The 13,989-nt window shown below is 40.9% G+C and overlaps 1 long non-coding RNA gene across 1 annotated transcript in view; it reads right to left on the bottom strand.

Annotated features, from left to right (window-relative positions):
• The window catches only part of LOC139163633 (uncharacterized), a 66,940-nt gene extending 53,219 nt beyond the window's left edge, over positions 1-13,721 (bottom strand). The window contains exon 1 of the long non-coding RNA XR_011558504.1: positions 13,639-13,721. This is a non-coding gene — a long non-coding RNA (uncharacterized lncRNA). The remainder of the gene's footprint in view (positions 1-13,638) is intronic.
• Between the last annotated feature and the right edge of the window lie 268 nt (positions 13,722-13,989).

Raw genomic sequence — 13,989 nt, 5'->3', positions numbered from 1 at the left:
TATTTTATTTATTGTTAGAGTTGAAAGGGACCATGACGGCCATCAAGTTCAACCCCCTGCCCAAGCAGGAACCCTATAGTACACCAGTCAAGTGGCAGTTCAATCTTCTCTTAAAAATGTCCAGAGTGTTGGAGTTCAGAACGTCTGCTGGTAGGTTGTTCCATTGGTTGATTGCTCTGACCGTCAGGAAGTTCCTCCTTATCTCCATGTTGAATCTCTCCTTGGTCAGCTTCCAGCTGTTGTTCCTCGTCTGGCCCTCTGGTGCCCTGAAGAATAAAGTGATCCCCTCCTCTCTGTGACATCCCCTCGTATACTTGTAGACTGCTATCACGTCCGCTCTGGCCCTCCTTTTCTCTAGGCTATCCATGCCCAATTCCCTCAGTCTCTCTGTAAGTCTTGGTTTCCAATCCCTTAATCATCTTGGTTGCTCTTTTTTGCACCTTCTCCACCCTCCGTAGGCTCCTAAATTTCTGGAGCCTGGAAAGGGCAAAAAATAGGCCTACTGGGCCCATCAGAAGTCAGGAAATGGGCCATTCCTGACCTCCATAGGGAGGGGGGAGGCCTTCCTTGGAGCCTGGGGAAAGCAAAAAACGGATCCACCAGAAGTCGAGAAATGGGGGGGCATGTGTGCATGTGTAGGGGGCTGTGGCACATGGGGGACATTGAATTATGTGTGTGGGTATGCATGTGCACTTGCTTTCGGCACCCAATGAAAAAATGTTTTGCCTATACCAGTGATGGCAAACCTATGGCACGGGTGCCAAAGGTGGCACATGGAGCTATATCTGCTGGCACGCGAGCTGTGGCCCTAGCTCACCTCCATCGTGTATGTGTGCTAGCCAGCTGATTTTTTACTCCCGCAGAGGCTCTGCGAGCGCATTTTTGGCTTCCAGAGAGCCTCCGGGGGGATGAGGGAGGGCGATTTTATCCTCCCCCAACTCCAGGGAAGCCTTTGGAGCCTTGGGAGAGCAAAACATGAGCCTACTGGGTCCATCAGAAGTTGGGAAACAGGCTGTTTCCAGCCTCCAGAGGGCCTCCGGGGTGGAGCTGTTTTCACCCCCCAGGTAATGAATTAAGGGTATGGATAATCGTGCATGCATGATAGCTCTCACCCACACTCTTTCGGGTCCCGAGGGAAAAAAGGGAGGGCGTTTTTATCCTCCCCCAACTCCAGGGAAGTCTTTGGAGCCTTGGGAGGGCGAAACATGAGCCTACTGAGCCCAGCATAAGTTGGGAAACAGGCAGTTGCCGGCCTACAGATGACCTCCTGGGGGGGAGCTGTTTCCCCCCCCCCAGGTAATGAATTATGGGTGTGGGTAATCATGCATAGTTCTCACCTGCATTCTTTCGGCACTCGAGGAAAAAAAGGTTTGCCATCACTGGCCTATACAATAAAAACAGATCTATCTGGCATAGGTTTCTTTGTTCTACATTGTTCTGCTGACCTGAACTCACTTGTAAAATCCATCTTTATTCCTTTGTCTCTTTACCTTTTCTTATACTATCCCTTCTTTTTCTTCCTGTCCACTCTGTTTCCAGCAAACTTTATCCAACTCTTCGAGTTTTGTCTTTTCAAAGCACGCACAACTGAACAATTGATCAGTGGAACGGCTTGCCTCCAGAAGTTGTGAATGCTCAAAAACTGGAAGGTTTTAAGATGTTTTATAACCATTTTTCTGTAGTGGTGTAGTGTCTCTTGCCCAAGTAGGAGATTTGACTAGAAGACCTCCAAGGTCCCTCCCAACCCTGTTATTATTATTATTACAACAGGCCAGTTAGCTTGACATCAGTTGTAGTTAAAATGATGGAGACTACTCAAAAAGAGGATAAATCAGCACCTAAAAAACAATAACTTATTGGACCCAAATCAGCATGGCTTTACTGAAGGCAAATCATGTCAGACTAATCTCATTGATTTCTTTGACTATGTCACAAAGGTGTTGGATGAAGGTGGTGCCGTGGATATTGCTTATCTGGACTTCAGCAAAGCCTTTGATACGGTTCCACATAAAGAGCTGATAGATAAATTAGTGAAGATTGGACTTAATCCCTGGATAGTTCAATGGATTTGCAGCTGGCTGAAGCATAGACATCAGAGAGTTATTGTTAATGGTGAGTATTCTGAGCAGAGATAGGTTACAAGCGGTGTGCCACAAGGGTCTGTTCTGGGTCCTATTCTTTTTAATATGTTTGTGAGTGACATAGGGGAAGGTTTGGTAGGGAAGGTTTGCCTATTTGCCGATGACTCTAAAGTGTGCAATAGGGTTGATATTCCTGGAGGCGTCTGTAATATGGTAAATGATTTAGCTTTACTAGATAAATGGTCAAAGCAATAGAAACTGCAGTTTAATGTTTCCAAATGTAAAATAATGCACTTGGGGAAAAGGAATCCTCAATCTGAGTATTGTATTGGCAGTTCTGTGTTAGCAAATACTTCAGAAGAAAAGGATTTAGGGGTAGTGATTTCTGACAGTCTCAAAATGGGTGAACAGTGCAGTCAGGTGGTAGGGAAAGCAAGTAGGATGCTTGGCTGCATAGCTAGAGGTATAACAAGCAGGAAGAGGGAGATGATGATCCCGCTATATAGAATGCTGGTGAGACCACATTTGGAATACTGTGTTCAGTTCTGGAGACCTCACCTACAAAAAGATATTGACAAAATTGAACGGGTCCAAAGACGGGCTACAAGAATGGTGGAAGGTCTTAAGCATAAAACGTATCAAGAAAGACTTAATGAACTCAATCTGTATAGTCTTGAGGACAGAAGGAAAAGGGGGGACATGATCGAAACATTTAAATATATTAAAGGGTTAAATAAGATCCAGGAGGGAAGTGTTTTTAATAGGAAAGTGAACACAAGAACAAGGGGACACAATCTGAAGTTAGTTGGGGGAAAGATCAAAAGCAACATGAGAAAATATTATTTTACTGAAAGGGTAGTAGATCCTTGGAACAAACTTCCAGCATACGTGGTAGATAAATCCACAGTAACTGAATTTAAACATGCCTGGGATAAACACATATCCATCCTAAGATAAAATACAGAAAATAGTATAAGGGCAGACTAGATGGACCAGGAGGTCTTTTTCTACCCTCAGACGTCTATGTTTCTATGTTTCTAACAGGAAAATTGCTTTGTCTATAAAGATGGATAAAATATAATACGTCTGGTATCCCACTTGATCTGTGGTAGCTGGAATTGCAACAGGATTTCATAAACACATTCATAAAGTACATTCACTTTAAAAAAATCTATTATCAAATTTCTGGCAATCATAATTTCCAAATAGGAGATACTCATGTTATTGTTTTTTCTAGTATTTAGTGGTTTAATCATGGCTTACCAATAATGCTATCCAGGTTTAATATTAACAAAAATTTACAAGACCAGTTTGAGTTACTTATAGTCATTCTTCCTAATATCATGTAATATTGTATCAACTGCTTGCGCTTATTCTTTCCCTAGACTTGTCATTTAATATCTTGCCAACAATGAAATATCTTGCATAACAATGAAAAAAAGAATACTTTCATAGACTAATTGCATATTCATGTGCTAAATATTCAAGCTACAAGAATGTTTAAAAACAATGAATACAATTTTTCTCTTCTGAAAGGAAGCAAATTAATTTCCCATTTAAATCATTCCAAATAAGTTCTCAAAATAATTCATATCCATCTCAAGTCTCCTTAAGTATTCTTTGTTCTTAATCAACCTCCCCTGCAATAAATTGAAAATAAATAGAATATATAAACTCCAGATAGGTGGGTTCTTGAATTATGGCTGCACTTTGAAGAACAAGTTGTTAGCCGCCCCGAGTCTGCGGAGAGGGGCGGCATACAAATCTAATAAATAAATAAATAAACAAACAGTTATACAGGCCTAGAGATAATTCTCCCCAATTATCTAGGGTGCACAAAGAGATGGTTGCAACACTAAAAAAAACCCTCTACTTACATCCTCACTAATATCACTATTATAGTACAGTGGTACCTCAAGATACGAACCCCTCGTCTTACGAACAACTCGTGATACGAACCCGGGGTTCAGAAAATTTTTGCCTCTTCTTACGAACTTTTTTCGAGTTACGAACCGGCGTTTGGAGACTGCTGGGAAGCCGCGCGGCTGTTTTAAAAGGTGACAGCCGGGCGGCGGGGCTTCCCAGAAGCCTCCCGAACGCCGGTTCGTAACTCGAACAAAGTTCGTAAGAAGAGGCAAAATTTTTCTGAACCCCGGGTTCGGTTCGGGAGGTTGCTGGGAAGCCCCCCAGCCCGGCTGTCACCTTTTAAAACAGCCGTGCCGCTTCCCAGCTGTCTCCCGAAGCCGAACGTGGAAGTTCGGCTTTGGCGTTCGGCTTCAGGAGACCGCTGGGAAGCGACGCGGCTGTTTTAAAAGGTTGCAGCCGGCCTGGGGGGCTTCCCAACACCCCCCAAACCCCGAACCCGGGTTCGGGGGGGTCCTGGGAAGCCCCCCAGGCCGGCTGCAACCTTTTAAAAGAGCCACGCCGCTTCCCAGCTGTCTCCTGAAGCCGAACGCGGAAGTTCGGCTTTGCCGTTCGGCTTCAGGAGACAGCTGGGAAGCGGCGCGGCTCTTTTAAAAGGTCGCAGCCGGCCTGGGGGGCTTCCCAGCACCCCCCCGAACCCCAAACCCGGGTTCGGGGGGGTGCTGGGAAGCCCCCCAGGCCGGCTGTCACCTTTTAAAACAGCCACGCGGCTTCCCAGCAGTCGCCAAAAGCCGTTTTTTTGCGGGGGGTTTTTTGGTTGCACGGATTAATTGACTTTACATTGTTTCCTATGGGAAACAATGTTTCGTCTTACGAACCTTTCGTCTTACGAACCTCCTCCTTGCACCAATTAAGTTCGTATCATGAGGTATTACTGTATTTTCAAACACTTCCTTTTCCAGCTATTCATTTTGTACAGAAGTGGTAGGAAACATGGTGGATCATATTCAATTTGAGAGTATGGACAAGAGAATGAATTCGGCCAATGAAACTGATTTGCGAGAACTGATGGGACGATGGGACAAGGTAAGAGGATATATAGTTAGTAGAATTCGAGACCAAGCTACAAGAAATAAATTGGAATCACTTTATAATATGTAAATAGATATATTGCTCTTGAGTTAAAATGGTATATATAAAACATGCCCCCATTTTGGTGGAGGATTACGAATGTTGTCTGGTGGCGGGCACTAATAACTGAGCACTTGTTGTATGTTGCGTGTGTGTTTTATATTTTAAAATCAATTAAAAAATTATATATATATAAAACAGAAGAGGTAGGAAACATCCGCTCCGAGTCTTCGGAGAGGGGCGGCATACAAATCTAATAAACAAACAAACAAATAAATAAATAAATAAATAAATAGATAAATAATTGTTCTGCTGGGCTCTATGGTATGAGTCTCCATAAAATTCAAGGGTAAAAATTTCAGACACACACACACTTGAAAGTTTTAAAAAAATGTTCTTTATCACAAAATTCAAAAGAAACAAAGCACCCTTTTTGTATTGCAAAGAGCATTCGTCCCAAAACAACCTTGTAGGCTGTACAATCCCCTTAATCAGTCCTTAAGTACTTAGCTAACAGCTGTGAAGAAACGTCACAGCCCTCCTTATTCCACGAAGTGAGACACACTTTGCTCTGCTTTGGTTTCAAAGTCGTGAAAAATCAACAAAGTCCAGAAACAGCAAGGCACGGTCCTGAAGAAACAACGATCAGATAATCTTCCACAATGGCCAAACCAGCACGCTGCTATTTATATCAGCAGCTCTAATTGCTGGAGCCCCACCCAAACACAGGTGGCCTCTCTTATCTCCTGTAATATTTCTTCAATTGGTCTCTTCTATGCATAATTCTGCGCCTGCGTGGGTCTAACACTTCCTCATCCGAATTGACCGAAGATAATAGAGATTGGCTTCCTGAGCTGTGTGCCAAGCCACCCTCTTCCAAGTCACCCCCACCTTCTTCTTCGTCCGAGGAAACTGCACTAACTGACTCTGTCGGCAATAAAACAGGCCTATGACATGTTGATGTTTCCCCTGCATCCACCTCCACATTCCTTGGGGCAGGAACTGGGCCAGAGCCAACCACAACATAAATAAATTATGTGCTTTGTGTTTCTCCCATCAGCAACAGTTAGCACCACTGGTGGCAAAGACCATATTGGTGGGAATTTTTATTATTTATTTATTTCATAAGCTCAATACCAATATATTACTCAATCAATCAATGCAGGACATGTGTAAAAACTCATCCATCAAGGAGGCCCTATCTACCCCAACTCAAGGAGAACAGCCAGATCTTCAAAGCCTTCCAGGAAAGGAGTAGGACGTGAGCCAAATAAATTTCAGGGGGAATAGTAGTCTAAAAGTTTCAGGTTGTAGTAGGATGTCTGTTTTTAGTATTAACCGAAAGTATCTTTCTTCTCCAGGCTGCATCTGTATCTTTTCCAATCAAGAAATGAATTGAAATATAAAAATGACAAATATCAGTTGCTTCAAACTAAATACTGTCCCCAAAGCTTTGGCTACGATAGCATTGTCAGTCTCATGAGTTCCGGAGCAGTAATGCATATGTTTTGGGAATGTCCGGTAGTGCAGAACTTTTGGAAAGAAGTGCAAAAGGACACTAATAGGATGTTAAATATATTTATTTGTTTATTTATTATTTATTTATTGGATTTGTATGCCGCCCCTCTCCATGGACTTGGGCGGCTAACAACAGTGATAAAAACAGCATGTAACAATCCAATACTAAAACGACTAAAAAACCCTTATTTATAAAATCAAACATACATACATACATACAAACATGCCATGCATAAATTGGAAAGGCCTAGGGGGAAAGAATATCTCAGTTCCCCCATGCCTGATGGCAGAGGTGGGTTTTAAGGAGCTTAGGAAAGGCGAGGAGGGTGGGGGCAATTCTAATCTCTGGGGGGAGAGGGTCGGGGCCGCCACAGAGAAGGCTCTTCCCCTGGGTCCCACCAAACGGCATTGTTTAGTTGACGGGACTCGGAGAAGGCCCACTCTGTGGGACCTAACTGGTTGCTGGGATTCGTGCGGCAGAAGGCGATCCCGGAGATAATATTATGAAAAATTACAAAGGAAATGGTGGTATTAGTTAAAAGGAATGAGATGTGAGAATTTAGAGAAATAAAAGAAGCAGTGATAGAAAGCGCTCAGGCGGTAATTGTCCTAGGCTGGAAGGATGCGACAAAATGGACAATACCAAATTGGTATCGGTACATAGTGGATCACATTCAGTTTGAGATTATAGACAGGATGAATTCGGCCAATGAAACTAATCTGCGGGAACTGATGGGACAAGGTAAGAGGACGTGGTTAGTAGAATTTGAGACCAAGTTATAAAGAATAAATTAGAATTACTTTATAAGATGTAAATGGGTATATTGCTCTTGAGTTAAAATGGTATATAGAAAATATGCCCCCATTTTGGTGGAGGGGTATGAATGTTGTTTGGTGGTGACTTCCGGTTTGCATAACCATAGCATGTCAACCAATCCGCCAATGGCTATTAAACCAAAGTTTTCTAATGTAAAGATTGGCATGATTGAGTTCACTAGCACTCCAAGCTGAAAATTGAGCAAGACTATGGTTTGCTGTGTTATATGGAACCCACAGAAGTGATTTCTAAATTTAGCATAACATCTGAGCCCAGCCAATTAGGATACATTAAGCATTCATTTAGGGCAGGGTTGTCAAATACACATTGTCACGGCGTCATCACATGACATATCAGGACTTCCCCCCCCCTTCACTAAATTGGGCATGGACGTGGCCAGCGCATGATGCATCTGGCCCGCGGCCCAGGAGTTTGACAGCCCTGGCTTAGTGCAATGCAAGAACCAGGTTGAAGAAGCAATTCTGGACATTAAAAAGTCAATGTGGAAAAGGAAATGTTTCAAGAGATCCAAACATCCACAACTCATCAGTGTTAGCAAAAATTAAAGGGATTTCTACGGTGAACAAAGAAATTTTGAAAGGCCCATGCAAGTCTTGTGCACTGTTTTCTAATTGTCCTTCCACTTTATGGCCAAACGGTACCCCTTCCCAGTGAAGGGGAATGGAATGAGAGCAAGCACCTGGGACATTAACTTTCCTTGTTCCTCCAGAACTAATTTGCATTAATTGAGAGCCAGAGATGGCAGAGTGACATGGGATAAGTGACATGAGCTTTGACAACTTTGCCACACTCTTTGATGCCATCTCCACCCACCTAAAGATGAAAAATCATGCATAAATAAAGGTTTACCTTTTCTTCCATGTGCCTCTTTGCAATTTCAATTTTTTAAAAAAAATTCTAAGGTTCTGAACTTTAGTAGATGCAAGTAGATGGACTCGGGGCGGCTAACAACAGTGATAAAAACAGCATGTAACAATCCAATACTAAAACAACTAAAAAACCCTTATTTATAAAACCAAACATACATACACACATACCATGCATAAATTGTAGAGGCCTAGTGGGAAAGAATATCTCAGTTCCCCATGTCTGACGGCAGAGGTGGGTTTTAAGGAGCTTACGAAAGGTGAGGAGGGTGGGGGCAATTCTAATCTCTGGGGGGAGTTGGTTCCAGAGGGCCGGGGCCGCCACAGACAAGGCTCTTCCCCTGGGTCCCACCAAACAACATTGTTTAGTCGACGGGACCCGGAGAAGGCCAACTCTGTGGGACCTAACTGGTCGCTGGGATTTGTGCGGCAGAAGGCAGTCCTGGAGATAATCTGGTCCGGTGCCATGAAGGGCTTTATAGGTCATAACCAACACTTTGAATTGTGACCGGAAACCGATCGGCAACCAATGCAGACTGCGGAGTGTTGGTGTGACATGGGCATATTTGGGGAAGCCCATGATTGCTCTCGCAGCTGCATTCTGCACGATCTGAAGTTTCCGAACACTTTTCAAAGGTAGCCCCATGTAGAGAGCATTACAGGTGATGAGGGCATGAGTGACTGTGAGCAGTGACTCCTGGTCCAGATAGGGCCGCAACTGGTGCACCAGGCGAACCTGGGCAAACGTCCCCCTCGCCACAGCCGAAAGATGTTTCTCTAATGAGAGCTGTGGATTGAGGAGGACGCCCAATATGCAGCATAACCAAATTTATACTGCTCAGGCTGCGTGTTATAAATTCATCACTTTTGCCTTTGCAGGAAAAGCACAAATGGTTAATACTCGATACTTAAAACACAACGTCACTGGGCCAAAAATTAATCAATTGGTAATTCGGATTACAGTGTTTCTATTTCAAAATTTTCTCCATCTGATTTGAAGAATCGGAGGCATGGAATATTGTTGCAATAAAAAGTGGAAGTATTATTCCATGTAACACAGCACAATCAGCAACTTTGTTACTGCTGCAAATGCCTTTGTGTTAAATCCTGTTCATTTGGAAGAGGAAAACATAATTCATGCCATCTGCATTATTAACTTAGAGAAAATAATATTTCAGTGGCAGGAAAAGAAACTTTCTTTTTCCTTGGGAGATGTAATATAATTTAAAGGGGATTTTTAATTGAAATAAAACAGGCTGGAATGGAACTACGCTGAAGGCTGTGGTGACAGGAATGAACATATGGTGATAAATGGCTCATAAAAATACTGAAATACTGTAATAGGAAAGATTATTATGATGCCTAAAACAACAATAGGGTAATAATTATTTCAAAAAACATAGGCAAAAGTTGTTCCCAGCTAACTTTTCTTCTTTTGTTATCAGCCTGTTTATCAAGGGTTACCCAAGCTTTAGATTGAACATTTCTTACAAACATCTTGAGGAAAAAAATTCATCCTCCCCCACTTAAAAAACAATCCTCCTGTTCGAACCACAACGTGTCTCAAAATATCTACAAATATGCAGTTTATGGAATGCAAACATTATACACTCACAATCACACTGGGATTTGATGGGGTGGGGGGGGAGAATATTTGGTTCTTGGCATTATCTGAATTCCCTGGAAACTATATTGTAAAGTTTCTGGTACAGAATTAAACTTAATGTAACTAAATTCTGCTGTGGACAAACACTCTTTATTCCATCTGGTTGGTTGTCATTCACCCCACATCGTCCTTTAAAAAACAAGTTTTGAGAGGCCGATGTTTGTTACAACATTTGGAAACAAACAGCAATTCCCACTGAAATCAGAAATGCATTAAAAAAATAAATAGTGGCAAGAAATAAGACCTAAATTATTCTTTTGTTTGTCCTAATTTTTTTTTGCAATCATATATGATTAAAAATGACTTCATTAGATAATTTAATAATACTAGATAGATTTTCAAGTTTCTGAATATTTAAAATATCATTATCAACTTGCGCCACACAATTGATATCAAATAAGCAGAATTTCATTCGACAATATCATGGCTAAGACAAGTGAAATGTGGATTAATGATATGTCTTCCACAAGACTGGAAAAGCATTAAGCACAGATAGATAATTATCTCAGGAGGCAAACAACAACAGTGACACTAATTTGCTTCCACAATAGCCCCTAACTAGCCTTCTGCTTTCAAGAGTAACAGAAAATTGTATTTACTTATTACTGAATTTCTATCCATAGTGTCCCAAGGAATCAACCTCTGATGGTATGTATCACTGATTTAAATAGTAAATCCAACAATTGAAAAGGAGAAAAACAAATGGTAAATATTGAGAAAACTATAGGCAAAATAATTATGTATACACAATAGTTTATTCTAATAGAGTCCATTAAGAAGGGAAGGCTACAGTTCAAGAACGATCTTCAGTTTCTTTGGTAAGCCCAAAAGCACTCCAGAAGGGAAGAAATCCCACCAAAGCTGGTGCCACCTATGAAAAGGCCGTGGCCTTGGTTTGTTTTTAATTTAATTTTTAATAATTTTAATTTTGCTTGATACCCAAGCAAGCTGAAGGAATTGTTCTGTTAGACCGCCATGACTTAAACCATAACACAACTCTTGAAACCAGCTAGGGGAAGCAATGGGGACTGAGTGCGGCTGAGCCACTCCAGTGGGGGGTTCCTACCGCTCCAGTGCTGCTCCAGTAGCGGCCCGCAGATTGCGTAATTCTAGTGCAATGGCGCCCCTCTCTTTGCTGGTCCACGCGTGCCACCATCTTTAAAAAATATTTTTCAATGATTTTTGGCTCTCTGAGCATGCGCAGAAAGAAAATTGTCCCTCTGCGCATGCACAGAAGCAGAATCATGCTGTGGACGCGCACACATGCATAGCACTGCAATACGCATGCAGTGCACCGGTAAAAAAAGGTAAGAAACCCGCCCCTGCTGTGCTCCCAAAAAGGAACACATACTTGACTGCATCAATTCTATTACTGGTCCATTTTTAGGATTGAAATAAAATATTTTTGCTAATTCAGTTTTGTTTTTTTAACCCAGGAGGGAGAAACAGCATCTTCTCTGCCACTTCTAACAGCAGAATACTCTAAACCAGTGGTCCCCAAACTATGGCCCGCGGGCCACATGCGGCCCACTGAGGCCATTTATCCGGCCCGCCAGTGAGTGACAAGAGCACAGGGAAAAGAGAGAGAGAAAGAAAGAAAATGGAAAGAGAGGGAGGGAAGGAGAAGTGGAGAGGAATGAAGGAGGGAAGGAAGGAAGGAAAGAAGGAGAAATGGAGGGAACAAGGAAGAAAGGAAGGAAGAATGAAATGGAGGGACAGAGGAAGGAAGGACTGTTTTGGGTGTGTGTGTAATTTTTTTAAATTTTTCTCTCAACATACATTCAAACAACACAGTGTACCATCTAATTTTCCATGAATAAAATGTGGTACAGTATTTTGTTAGTAACTAATATCAATCATCAAAAAAGTTGCAACAGGGTTTTTTTCTAATTTTGTCATCCAGTTACATTCATTTTCTTTTAATTAAATTCCCTCCTTAATGTTCCTTCAAAAAGTGCAACACCAATTATATTTCTAACTTATTAAACATTATGCCAAAGTGCTTCCTTCTTTCTTTATACATTTTTCATAAGCCAAGAAAACCTTGTATAGCCAATCAGATGTCAACAAAAGAAAATTTAAAACAAAACATAAACATATATGAATTTCAGATCTTCTCCCCCCTCTAAATAGTATGTTCCCATTTTGTTTTTTACTTTAAAACAAGGTATGTGCAGTGTGCATAGGGATTTGTTCATAGTTTTTTTTAATAATCCGGCCCTCCCAACAGTCCGAGTGACAGTGAACTGGCCCCCTGTGTAAAAAGTTTGGGGACCCCTGCTCTAAACCTTCCTGTCTATGCAGTTTATTGTAATACAAATTATTAAACTCTGTCCTGTCTAGGTTTCGTGCATCCATTTAACCCAAAATGTGATCTGCTTCATTTTGGGTTAGTGCAACTACTGCAGCTGATATAGAAATGATGAAAAGCAATTGTAGCTTGGTGTGTAGTTAACTCAACTCTTTTATCCAATCTGGCGATCATATCTGGTAAACAAAGATTCATCAAAATGTTGAATTTTTCTTAAAAATAGCACGTAATACAGAGAAAATTAGGTTTTCTTTGTTAACATCAATGTAACATGCAGGAGATTGTGAAGCTTTCTGAAAACTGTATTGTAGGGTTTAAGTCAGAATATAGTTTATTTTTTTTATTTTTTTATTTATTTTGTCCAATACACAATGAGGGTTTTAGTGGGTATATATCTATATACACATAGTAAAATACATGATGAAGGTTATAGAGGAGATACTCATAGTAAAATATATCTAAGAAATAATAGAAAAGAATGTATAGTAATAGAACATATCAATGAAATAATAGAAGAAGAGATATAGGAATAGAAGAAAGGTATAGGAGATATAGGAGATGGTGGTAGATAAGCTGGGCCAAACAATAACGTTAGCATCCCTCTCTGCCTGTGATACATTTTTACAGAGTTAAAGTTTCCCTTGTGACTCCACATTGCACCTTATCTATGATTTAAGGCAAAATGTATTTGTAATTATTGTGCTAAAAACAGAATAGGAAGCGTCTCTGCCTATTGATGAATTAAGAAGATGAACACTCTTAATTTTCTCCTATCTTTTCTCCTTTCTTTTTATTGACTCCCAAAGCAAAAGGTTATTAAGGCTTAAGCTTGAAAAAATATTTTGCAGATAAACTTATTGTTTATCAAGCAACCATATGAGAAACCAAAAACTCTGCCTCCCATTTTACCACAGCCCTCACAAAGCTTATCTTGTTCCTGTTTTAATATCTGTAAACCAAAAGGTGCCCTGATAGAAATGCATTGATACAGAGAGGTAGATCAAAGTGCTCTCATCACCAGCGCTTTTGTTTAGACATAAAGAAGACTGGCTATTTTTAAAATATTTTAAATTTGGTTGGCAAGCTGTTAAACTTTTAGTTGTAAAAGTTGTTGGAAATCATGGTAGAAGTATAATCCAGAATACTGTACTTCCTGGGTTTTATGCATAGCTTTCTTTCTGCTTTCCCTACAAACAGCACAACAGCATATAACACAGAGCAGGACAAAGAATGCATCACAACATCTCTTTTGTGAGGGTACGCCAAAGCAAATGGTTATTTTACAAAATGAATGCCCCCGCCAGAAAGAGGTTTAAATAAACTGCATTGTATCTTATAATAGCCCATACCTAAATCATTTTTACCTGCTCTGTTAGGAAAAGGGAGCAGCGCTTATTGTATCGGCTTCAGGAACCTTGCTGTACAAATTGACCATCTGCAATTAATTCGCGCACTGTATAAATAGGTTTGAAGACTGAATAGTTTGCATTCCGAATGGAACGGGTCTATTTTTAGCTTTCAAAGCTGGCGTGTTTTGTGTTCTCTGCAGAGGCAGGAACATAGTTGTTTTTTTTAAAAAAAAATAAATGCATGGAGATGGTTTAATTACTTGAAAAGAAAAGAATCAGAAGGGACATCAGGAAAAGAAATTTCTGAATAATCTTAAAATTCTATAAAGGTGGTTGCTCCACAGTGAAAAAAACTGCAGAGAGAAC

The sequence above is a fragment of the Erythrolamprus reginae genome, chromosome 3 (assembly GCF_031021105.1).
Source record: "Erythrolamprus reginae isolate rEryReg1 chromosome 3, rEryReg1.hap1, whole genome shotgun sequence".
NCBI lineage: Eukaryota > Metazoa > Chordata > Lepidosauria > Squamata > Dipsadidae > Erythrolamprus > Erythrolamprus reginae.
Note: the sequence above shows the minus strand (reverse complement) of the source record. Positions and strands in the feature narration are given on the sequence as shown.